The 9729-nt window shown below is 50.0% G+C and overlaps 1 long non-coding RNA gene across 1 annotated transcript; it reads right to left on the bottom strand.

Annotated features, from left to right (window-relative positions):
• Window positions 1-306: 306 nt before the first annotated feature.
• Window positions 307-873, bottom strand: LOC138658038 (uncharacterized). Its single transcript, XR_011317306.1, has 3 exons — window positions 765-873; window positions 613-690; window positions 307-432 (listed from the first exon to the last, which is right to left on the bottom strand). It is a non-coding gene; the product is annotated as an uncharacterized lncRNA (long non-coding RNA).
• Window positions 874-9729: the final 8856 nt, after the last annotated feature.

Here is a 9729-nt window from a genome sequence, read left to right as displayed (position 1 = left end):
TGCACAAAATGGAGGCACTTTGGGATGCGTTTTGCAAACTCTTTTGCTATGGCTGCCATTTTGTGCGCACACTATATGGAAAGGTAAACCTACTCTTTTGTGTCTGCCTTGGCTTGGCTGTCCCGGGCCAGCTCCACTAGTTAATTAATACAGCACGCAACATTACTGTCAACTCATTAATCCCATATGACGTCCTACCATGTGGCATCCCACACCGCCTATGATATACAAATTCTTGATTTTGTAATATTGATTTATTGGAAAACATTTACCATACAATTAGACAAACAATTAGAAAACAACATTAAGTCCTCCCACGGCCCAACAGGTGTCGCAGCGTGCGCCCATGCTGTTCTACTTGAGCCATTAGGAAGGCTGCTGTCTGCTCCAGGCGCTCTAGCTTCGCCAGCAGCTCTCTCACGGTGGCCGGTTCTGTGGATAGAAGAGGTTGGAGAACGGACGGTGATTACGCTGCAAATACAGCACGTGTGAACATACCCTGACAATTACAACACACTCAATTTGGTCCTGTCACAGAGGGCGAAAAATTTTTTATTTTTATTTCAAATGTGACCTCACACCGATAACCCCTCCCACTTTCTGTATACTTACGGAGAATGGCCGCCGGTTGTTCTTCGGCGGCACTAGAGCTGCTCATTTCCCAGCCCCTCGATCTGGCCACAGATGACGCTGCAAAAAGGAAACAATATCTGCTTAACAATGGAACACGGCGTTGGGAGGAGCTCGCACATTTGTTCACTTACGAATGGTCGCTTCTGGTGAGAAGGCCGTCGACCCGGGGGAGGAAGATGAGTGGCGGAAGGGAGGTGTTGAGGATGGTGAAGGGGTGCAAGGGAGCCAGGTCTGAAGGGATGTTGGAGGCGTGGTAGGGCGCCTGCTCCTTAATGCGCCTATAATGTATACAATATTTCCGCTACACTGTTATGTCACCTATGCAGTAATAAAATAGCAATGAATGATGGTACACTTACGTGAGGTCCCGGGCTGTAGGTTGCCACTGGTGTCAATGGCAGTAGCCTGTTGCAGGCACCTTCTCTCTACACAAATGAAAGAAACGCAATGGTTAGACAGTCCTATACTGTATGTTCTAAACCAAGTGCAGAGCAAAGGGAAGCATTGCAACCAATCCGGTTCCTGCTTTAATTTTTCAAAAAATTTTAAGGGAATGAAAGCTGTGTTCTTATCGGGTTTTGCAGCAGCCTTTGGACAAGTTGTAACTGAGAAGCTTGTCTTTTATATGTGTAGTACAGTGTGTGCTCCGTATTGTGTGCTCCGTACGATGTGTACGTCGTATTGTGTGCGGCACGGTGTGTACGTCGTAGTGTGTGCGGCGCTGTGTGTGCTCCGTATGGTGTTCGGCACGGTGTGTATGCCGTAGTACTAGAAGCGCATCACGGCACCGCGCGTCTACTGATTACCCCTCCGGGCAGTGCACGCTGGATAATGTATACAATATTTCCGCTACACTGTTATGTCACCTATGCAGTAATAAAATAACAATGAATGATGGTACACTTACATGAGGTCCCGGGCTGTGGGCTGCCGCTGGTGGCGGACGAAGGAGAGCTGGTGTCAATGGCAGGTGCCTGTTGCCGGCGCCTTCTCTCTACACATAAATGAAAAAAACGCAATGGTTAGACATTCCTATACTGTATGTTCAAAACCAAGTACAGAGCAAAGGGAAGCATTGCAACCAATACGGTTCCTGCTTTAATTTTTCAAAAAATTTTAAGGGAATGAACGCTGTGTTCTGATCGTGTTTTGCAGCAGCATTTGGACAAGTTGTAACAGAGAAGCTTGTCTTTTATATGTGTAGTACAGTGTGTGCTCCGTATTGTGTGCTCCGTACGATGTGTACGTCGTACTGTGTGCGGCACGGTCTGTACGTCGTAGTGTGTGCGGCGCTGTGTGTGCTCTGTATTGTGTGCGGCACGGTGTGTATGGCGTAGTACTAGAAGCGCATCACGGCTGCGCGCGTCTACTGATTACCTGCCATTATTTCCCCTCCGGGCAGTGCGCGCAGGATAATGTATACAATATTTACGCTACACTGTTATGTCACCTATGCAGTAATAAAATAACAATGAATGATGGTACACTTACATGAGGTCCCGGGCTGTGGGCTGCCGCTGGTGGCGGACGAAGGAGAGCTGGTGTCAATGGCAGGTGTGTGTTGCCGGCGCCTTCTCTCTACACATAAATGAAAGAAATGCAATGTTTTGACAACAAAGTACAGGGATTCCAGACCCCCAAAAAATAAAATAAAAAATTGCGCGCAGGGTTGCCAACCTCCTCCTAAAAGCGTGCATCGCCCAATTCCCCCATACTGGTACTTGCCTCGCCTTGTCTCCGCACGCAACTCAGCCAGAAGGTGTGGATTTTTGTGGCGGAGGTCGGCCCATTTCTTCCGCAGCTGCAGCGCACTGCGTCGGACGCCAAACCTCCTATCCAGCATGTGCACAATGCGACGCAGTACCTCCTGCTTGTGTAGGTTCGGGTGGGCTGGGCGAGTCTCCTGGCACTCATAATCCAGGGCATCCATGTGATGTACAAAAAACCGGAGCTCGGTCTGCCCCAGAGGTGCAGATCTTTGTCTTGCCGCCATTTTAGGTGAAAAGACCCTATACAGCACCACCTAACAACGCCCAGAGGAGGTCCTTAACTCTGCCGTTCTCCCGCGCGATCCGCATCGCTATAGCGTTGCCGTTTATGGACAGCGTCACATTTGTGACGGCTGAGCGGTACGGAAGGAACGCACATAGTAAATGCTGTTCGAATGATGTTGATATAACGCCGGAGCGGCACGTAATGTACGCTCGTGGTCTATGACGGCGTGATGACGTTACAGCGTTCCTGCGTGCCTGCGCTACCTTGCTTTGGTTCCCTGACATCCTGAAAATGGCTGCCAGTCGACGTGATCCTCCTATGGGCATCCCAGAGCTAAAGTTCCTGATTAGCACAATGGATCGGATGCAGTACGAAACCACAGGGCTGGTGCTGCACTGCAACCAGCACAAGGATGAAGTCGTGCGTGTGGTGTCTGAGGGCCTCAGGAAGCAGTTTGGGATAACCAGAAGTAAGGCCCAGATTGTGAAGAAATGGGGCGATCTGAAGTCCAAAAGCCCAGCGCGCCTGCAGGAGCTTCGCCGCGAGATCCGCAGAGGTGAGTACGCAGGTACCCAAAAGTATTGCACGCCGAAGGGTTAATTGGGTGTGTATGTGGTGTGTATGTGGCACAGCTATGGCGCAGTATGAACGGTGCAGAGCACTATGTGGCCCAGCTATGGGGCAGTATGAACGGTGCAGAGCACTATGTGGCTATGGTGCAATAATGAACGGTGCAGAGCACTATGTGGCCCAGCTATGGGGCAGTATGAACGGTGCAGAGCACTATGTGGCTATGGTGCAATAATGAACGGTGCAGAGCACTATGTGCCACAGCTATGGGGCAGTATGAACGGTGCAGAGCACTATGTGGCCCAGCTATGGGGCAGTATGAATGGTGCAGAGCACTATGTGGCTATGGTGCAATAATGAACGGTGCAGAGCACTATATGGCCCAGCTATGGGGCAGTATGAACGGTGCAGAGCACTATGTGGCTATGGTGCAATAATGAACGGTGCAGAGCACTATGTGGCCCAGCTATGGGGCAGTATGAACGGTGCAGAGCACTATGTGGCTATGGTGCAATAATGAACGGTGCAGAGCACTATGTGCCACAGCTATGGGGCAATATGAACGGTGCAGAGCACTATGTGGCCCAGCTATGGGGCAGTATGAATGGTGCAGAGCACTATGTGGCTATGGTGCAATAATGAACGGTGCAGAGCACTATATGGCCCAGCTATGGGGCAGTATGAACGGTGCAGAGCACTATGTGGCTATGGTGCAATAATGAACGGTGCAGAGCACTATGTGCCACAGCTATGGGGCAGTATGAACGGTGCAGAGCACTATGTGGCCCAGCTATGGGGCAGTATGAACGGTGCAGAGCACTATGTGGCCCAGCTATGGGGCAGTATGAACGGTGCAGAGCACTATGTGGCACAGCTATGGGGCAGTATGAACGGTGCAGAGCACTATGTGGCACAGCTATGGCGCAGCATAAATTGTGCAGAGCACTATGTGGCCCAGCTATGGGGCAGTATGAACGGTGCAGAGCATTATGTGGCACAGCTATGGGGCAGTATGAACGGTGCAGAGCACTATGTGGCCCAGCTTTAGTGCAATAATGAACGGTGCAGAGCACTATGTGGCCCAGCTATGGGGAAGCATGAACTGTGCAGAGCACTATGTGGCCCAGCTATGGTGCAATAATGAACGGTGCAGAGCACTATGTGGTCCAACTATGGTGCAATAATGAACGGTGCAGAGCACTATGTGGCCCAGCTATGGTGCAATAATGAACGGTGCAGAGCACTATGTGGCACAGCTATGGTGCAATAATGAACAGTGCAGAGCACTATATGCATAGCTCCCAACCGTCCCTCATTGTGCGGGATTGTCCCGGTTTTCAGCCTTTGCCCCGCACTCCCGCATGGGACGCTCTGATCCCGCAGACAGCAGGACCGACACGCCCCCTTGTGTAGTTAAGCCATGCCCCAGGCCCTTACCCTTCCATATGGCTGCCTCAGTCCTGCAATCCACGGAGGTCCCGATCTGCCGATCATGTGACCCCTAACTCCTCCCCTCCTGTGACCTCATCACAGGTCCTGTGCACACTCGCAGAAGGCAGGCTCAGCTCGCTGTGCTGGTTGCTGCCACCTTTCCACATGGTCCTGCAGGAGGTAAGGCTAGGGTCACATTGCGTTAGTGCAATCCGTTTAGCGCTAGCGCTAGCGGATTGCGCTAACGCAATGTTTTTAAAGGGTCGCGTTTCGGGGTCGCGTTAACGTCCCCGCTCTCGCAGATCCCCGATCTGCGAGAGCGGGGAACGGACCTCGGGCGCGCTGCGGACGCTGCAAGCAGCGTCCGAGGCGCGCTACAAAAGACCGGCGCGTCGCTAGCGCGTGCCGAGAATGACACGTGCTAGCAATGCGCTGGTACATTGCGGGCAATGGGAGCGCTAACGGACGCGTTGCATGGCGTTAAATTCGCCGTGCAACACTGTCCGTTAGCGCTCTGACCAAAACGCAATGTGACCCCAGCCTTATGTGCTGCCGATCAATACAATCACTTTATTATTGCTGAATAATCTAGAAAGCACTGAAGTTCAGAGACATTTTCCATTGCTGTAATTCCTATGTGCTGGTAACACAGAGCAGCAGAGCAGGTGGTGGATGGACGGACAGGCTGTGTGCCCTGAACTCTCAGGAATGGACAGAGAGACCGAAATCAATGGTGATATTCACAACTAGAGAGAAACAATCGCTGCGACATTACTGCAGCCAGTGACATGTGCGGGGTCCCTATACAGTGCTGTAGAGCTGACAAGGCGTGTAATGCCTTGTGTGGGGTCAGGAGGTGTTTACAGTGTGCATGTAGCAGAGCCGTGTGTGTACGAGATGTATGGAGCGGAGCCACGTGTGTGTGCGAGGTGTATGGAGCGGAGCCACGTGTGTGTGCGAGGTGTATGGAGCGGAGCCACGTGTGTGCGAGTTGTATGGAGCGGAGCCACGTGTGTGTGCGAGGTGTATGGAGCGGAGCCACGTGTGTGTGCGAGGTGTATGGAGCGGAGCCACGTGTGTGTGCGAGGTGTATGGAGCGGAGCCACGTGTGTGTGCGAGGTGTATGGAGCGGAGCCACGTGTGTGTGCGAGGTGTATGGAGCGGAGCCACGTGTGTGTGCGAGGTGTGTGGAGCGGAGCCACGTGTGTGCGAGGTGTATGGAGCGGAGCCACGTGTGTGTACGAGGTTTATGGAGCGGAGCCACGTGTGTGTACGAGATGTATGGAGCGGAGCCACGTGTGTGTGCGAGGTGTATGGAGCGGAGCCACGTGTGTGTACGAGATGTATGGAGCGGAGCCACGTGTGTGTGCGAGGTGTATGGAGCGGAGCCACGTGTGTGTGCGAGGTGTATGGAGCGGAGCCACTTGTGTGTGCGAGGTGTATGGAGCGGAGCCACGTGTGTGTGCGAGGTGTGTGGAGCGGAGCCACGTGTGTGCGAGGTGTATGGAGCGGAGCCACGTGTGTGTGCGAGGTGTATGGAGCGGAGCCACGTGTGTGTGCGAGATGTATGGAGCGGAGCCACGTGTGTGTGCGAGGTGTATGGAGCGGAGCCACGTGTGTGTGCGAGGTGTATGGAGCAGAGCGCGTGTGTACGGAGCGCAGCCGTGTGCAGAGGCCAATATTAATCTCCCACTTTATTACTTTATTTTTATTTTATTTATTATTATTTAGAACCCAAATCAACCAAAAAAATAAATAGGCTTTCTATGGCCCACTATTTGTGAGAGAGATGGCACGCTCAGGACTGGCACACAAGCCCAGAGGCCAATATTAATCTCCCACTTTTTATTTTTTTTTCCAGGGAAAATTTATAAACCCAATAAAAAAATTAATAAATAGGCTTTCTATGGCCCACTATGTGAGAGAGAGAGATGGCACGCTTAGGACTGGCACACAAGCCCAAAGGCCAATATTAATCTCCCACTGATTGATTTATTGATTTTTTCAGGTAGAATTTAGAACCCAAATCAACCAAAAAAATACATAGGCTTTCTATGGCACACTATTTGTGAGAGAGATGGCACGCTCAGGACTGGCACACAAGCCCAGAGGCCAATATTAATCTCCCACTTTTTTTTTTTTTTTTCCAGGGAAAATTTATAAACCCAATAAAAAAATTAATAAATAGGCTTTCTATGGCCCACTATGTGAGAGAGAGAGATGGCACGCTTAGGACTGGCACACAAGCCCAAAAGCCAATATTAATCTCCCACTGATTGATTTATTGATTTTTTCAGGTAGAATTTAGAACCCAAATCAAGCAAAAAAAATAATAGGCTCTCTATGGCCCACTGAGTGACAGATGGCACACACAGGAGTCAGGAGTGGCACACAAGCCCTGAGGTCAATATTTTTCTCCCACTGATTGATGTAGTTATTTTTTCAGGTAGATTTTAGAAGCCAAATCAAGCAAAAAAAATAAATAGGCTTTCTATGGCCCACTGAGTGAGAGATGACACAGACAGGGATGGCACTCTAGCAGAAATGTCAATCTTAATCTCCCACCAAAAAAAAAAGGAACTGTCCTTCAATTACTATCTCTCTGCAGTAATCTCAGCCAGGTATGGCAGGCAGCAATAAGGAATGGACTGATGCACAAATTAAATAAAAAGTGTGGACAAACAAACAAGAAAGCTGTGCAGAAAGGAAGGAACAAGAGGATTTGTGCTTTGAAAAAAGCAGTTGGTTTGCACAGCGGCGTACACACAGCAATGCAGCTATCAGGGAGCCTTCTAGGGCAGCCCAATGAGCTACAGCGCTGAGGGGGGAAAAAAAAAAAAAAATGTAGCTTCCACTGTCCCTGCACACCGATGGTGGTGTTGGGCAGTGGAAATCGCTACAGCACAAGCGGTTTGGTGGTTAATGGACCCTGCCTAACGCTATCCCTGCTTCTGACGAAGCGGCAGCAACCTCTCCCTAAGCTCAGATCAGCAGCAGTAAGATGGCGGTCGGCGGGAACGCCTCTTTATAGCCCCTGTGACGCCGCAGACAGCAAGCCAATCACTGCAATGCCCTTCTCTAAGATGGTGGGGACCAGGACCTATGTCATCACGCTGCCCACACTCTGCGTTTACCTTCATTGGCTGAGAAATGGCGCTTTTCACGTCATTGAAACGCGACTTTGGCGCGAATGTCGCGTACCGCATGGCCGACAACGCACAGGGGTCGGATCGAGTTTCATGAAACTCGACTTTGCCAAAAGTCGGCGACTTTTGAAAATGTTCGACCCGTTTCGCTCAACCCTAGTCAAAACATTGTTTTGTAAGCACGTGTATTTATTGTACGTTTGTTTTCTTTTTAGGAAGTATGCTCACTTCCGGTGAGAGGTCTGTCGTTGCTGCTGCCCTGGTGTTTGAGGCAGCACGTCTCCAAGAGGAGAGACGTCCTAAATGAAAACGTCGCATGTGGACCCGGAGCTGGCTGCAGAAAAGATCCACATTGTCACACATGGGTCTCATAAGAGAGTTACGTGATAATAACCCTCATGATTTCCGAAACTACCTTAGGATGTCAGAGGAATCGTTCAAGATTATACTTGCTGCTGTTACGCCACTCATACAATGGCGTGAAACGCCGATGCGTGCAGCCGTGCCCGTGGATGAAAGGTTGGCGGTGACACTGCGGTTCCTGACTACAGGAAGGTCCCTTCAGGATTTGCAGTTTTCCGCTGCTGTATCCAGACCTTTACTGAGCGTTGTGATTCCGGAGACATGCGAGGCCATTGTGCAGAGCTTAAGGCATTATATGGAGGTACTACAATTTTTTTTTTTGGCTGCTGTGTTATGTTATGTCGATATATTATACTAGCTATTGAACCCATTCTACGCCCTGGTGGCGAGCATTTCTATTGGTATGTGGTCTCCACCCTATCATGTGCTGCTCCCATCCTGCGCCCCCATTCTGACATGTGCTGCTGCGATCCTGCGCCATCCTGCGCCTCCATTCTGACATGTTCTGCTCCCATTTTGCGGCTCCATTCTGACATGTGCTGCTCCAATCCTGCGCCACCCTTCTTTTATTTGCTTCTCCCAACGTTATTTTATAGGTTATATTATTGCGATACATTGTTTAGCACCCCCTCTCAGTCAGTGAAGCCGTCTGATAAAATGGCTGCCTGCATACTCAGGATTGTTGACTTTGTTTTACTAATCCATACTGCGCGTCAATCACTCTAGGATGTCCACATGGGAGTGTATGTGCACAACAATATATTTTACCTAATTTGTACATGTTTCCTTCTCATCTTGCAGTTTCCCAAGACGGCGGATGACTGGAAGAGGATTGCTTCCGATTTTGATCAGCTGTGGCAGTTTCCAAACTGCAGTTGCGCATTAGATGGAAAGCATGTGCGCATCACGCAACCAGCCAACTCTGGATCCTTTTTTTTCAACTATAAAGGATATTTCAGTGTGATCCTAATGGCCCTTGTGAATGCGAACTATGAGTTCGTGGATGTGGATGTTGGCATGAATGGTCGAGTCTCCGATGGTGGTGTTTTTGAACACACTTCATTTGGGGATAGCTTGAGGAACAATAAACTGCAGTTGCCACAAAATGAAGACACAAAAGCAAACCTCAATTTTGTTTTCATCGCAGATGAAGCTTTCCCTCTTCATCCACATCTGCTGAAGCCATTTGCGCAGCGAACACTCACAGCGGAGCGCAGAATCTATAATTACCGGTTGTCTAGGGCCCGTCGTGTGGTTGAAAATGCCTTTGGGATAATGGCAAATCGGTTTAGAGTATTCCACACAGCTATCAACCTGAAGCTGCCGTCTATAGACTTTGTGGTTTTGGCATGCTGTGTGCTCCATAATTTCCTGAGACGTCATGATACCAGCTCCTATTCTCCTCCTTCATTTATTGATGCTGTGGACCCAAGAACCGGAGATATTGTGCCCGGGGAATGGCGTACACAACCTGAAAATTTAGCAGCTCTTCAAGCGCTGGGATCTGGCAGACAGGCAGACGATGCAAGGGACTGTCGAGATAAATACTGTCTGTACTTCAATGGTTCTGGAGCTGTACCCTGGCAGAATC

The sequence above is a fragment of the Ranitomeya imitator genome, chromosome 1 (assembly GCF_032444005.1).
Source record: "Ranitomeya imitator isolate aRanImi1 chromosome 1, aRanImi1.pri, whole genome shotgun sequence".
Lineage (NCBI taxonomy): Eukaryota > Metazoa > Chordata > Amphibia > Anura > Dendrobatidae > Ranitomeya > Ranitomeya imitator.
This window is presented reverse-complemented; position numbering and strand designations above follow the sequence as displayed.